The sequence below is a fragment of the Lactuca saligna genome, chromosome 4, assembly GCF_052625555.1.
Source record: "Lactuca saligna cultivar CGN05327 chromosome 4, ASM5262555v1, whole genome shotgun sequence".
In the NCBI taxonomy this organism is placed as follows: domain Eukaryota; kingdom Viridiplantae; phylum Streptophyta; class Magnoliopsida; order Asterales; family Asteraceae; genus Lactuca; species Lactuca saligna.
In genome coordinates this window covers 254,023,779-254,026,014 of record NC_136420.1, presented here as the reverse complement: position 1 = coordinate 254,026,014, position 2,236 = coordinate 254,023,779, and the positions used below count along the sequence as shown (strand labels likewise).

Here is a 2,236-nt window from a genome sequence, read left to right as displayed (position 1 = left end):
AGATGCTTATAAGAATCTCGATGAAGGAAACGACATTGCAAATTACTTCAATGTTCCTAATGTCCCACGAGAAATAGTGTTGTTACGAATGCTTCTGGTTATTTTTAGAGGGGCGACAAAAGTTTAGCTCAAGGCACTTCTAACTGGAGATCTAACAACTTGGGCACAACTTCGTGAAGAATTCATCCAACAATTCAACCCACCATCAAAAGTTGCAAATTTGAAGAAACATGTCACTAATTTCGAACGACAGGTGGAGAATCTTTGTATGAAGCGTGGGAAAGGTACATGGGGTTACTTAGAAACTTCCCACAATATGAACTCAATGTAAAACAAGAGGTCTCGATCTTCTATGACGGGTGAACTTGACAACTAGATAACTCCTTGACTCGCAAGGACCACTAACGAAGATGGCTCCAACAATAATCAAGGAGCTAATAGATGAGTTTTCCAAACATTCAAGGGAATATGACAACCCTCGAGAAAACAAGACAATAGGATATTAGGATGGAAATGGAGCTTCTAAAGATTTGGCTGCAATAATGATAAAGTTAGAATCCATGAGGTGAAGGACAAAAAAGATGGATCAATCCATCCATGCAATGGGTATGATAACTATGGTAGACCACATTTAACCAAGGAATGTGACCTCAACAAAAACGGAAATCCGAAGGTTCAAGCTTGCTATTCAGGTAGGGATTGGTACGATGAAGATTGGAAGAAACCCAAGAAAGAGGGGATTATGTATGATGAGTATAGAAATGCAAAAGAGAAGTATAGGTAACAAGGTCACGTGTTTAACCAAAAGGAGAAATCGGCCCCCGAAAAGAAGGACTTTGAAGCAATGCTTGATCGATTTACGGCTACATCTAAAAAGAGACATGATGATAGTGATGTCATCCTTTAAAATCAACAATATTTGATTCATGATATTAAGAAACAAATTGATCAACTCTCAAGGCAATTCAATGAACGGTTATAGGGCTCACTTCCAAACAACACGGAGCAAAATCCAAAAGCGCACATCAAGGTCATGACCACTAGGAGTGGTAAAATGATGACCTCATTAGTTCCATTATCTAATGATAAACTAGTTGAAGTGTAGAAAATGGAAGAAGAAAACCAAGAAAAACTAAATAACAAGCAGCCATGGCATGGCAATCCTACCACGACGTGGCCATCTGCTGAAAAAGAACGATACTCATCCGGTCAAGGAATTTCAACCACCACTACCATTCTTGAGCCGAGCGAAACAAGAAAAGCAAACAAAATATTACAAGAAGTTCATGGAGAATATTAAAACCCTTCAAATCAATATTCCTTTTATTGAAGCAGTGGCCTCAAGTTCTTGAAGGATTTACTCACAAACCAAAAGAATTGGAGGTGGCCTCGAATGTGGTTCAAAATGAAAAGTGCACAACCACCGTGATAAACAAGCTTTCAAAGAAGATAGGGGATCCATGGAGCTTGAAACTTCCTTGCTAATTCGGGAATTTAGCCACAAGTTACACCCTTTCCGATTTGAGAGTTAGTGTTAATCTCATGCCTTATTCCTTATTCAATAAATTGAATCTTCCAGAACCAAGACCAATCCACATGGGAATTCTCCTTGCCAACAAGATGGTGACGTTTCCACAAGGTATATGTGAGGAATTACTGGTTAGAATTGACAAGTTTTGTTGGGCATTTTATGTTGCGTCATTGTTTTGATTAGTCCATATTGTATACCGGGTTAGGCTTGTCGACCCGTTAGTTAATTCAGAAGTTTTTACTATTTAAGGTGCATGCATGCACCATGTCTTGCAACAATCGAGATTGTAAACCCTACACGCCTCTACAGTAGCCGTTCTTTGTCAAGCTCTTCTGAGGCAGTGGCTTTTAATCACTAAGAACATATTTGATCTTCATTCTGTTCTGGATTCTTTTACCTATTTGAATCTAATCGATCACTCTAGATTTATTCTCATCAGTTGGTATCAGATCGGGAGACTGTGTAATCTATACACATCTCTTCTATTAAAAGAGTTATTAGGGTTTCCACTATTATTAGATCTGGTTTAGCCATCATCACTGTTTTCTTGATTGTTGATGCTATTCTTTGATCTTGAAATTATCCTAAAACGATTTCAGTTTACACATCTGATTCATCACAGGTTATAAAGAAATCATAATCATGCAGCACGACGATTCTAATGTTAACTCCATCAATCTCTCAAGCGGTATTGGATCTACAAAA

At 38.1% G+C, this 2,236-nt stretch overlaps 1 non-coding gene across 1 annotated transcript; it reads right to left on the bottom strand.

Moving 5' to 3' along the window:
• Window positions 1–217: 217 nt before the first annotated feature.
• On the bottom strand, window positions 218–323 carry LOC145044609 (small nucleolar RNA R71). Its single transcript, XR_013681558.1, has one exon. It is a non-coding gene; the product is annotated as a small nucleolar RNA R71 (small nucleolar RNA).
• Between the last annotated feature and the right edge of the window lie 1,913 nt (window positions 324–2,236).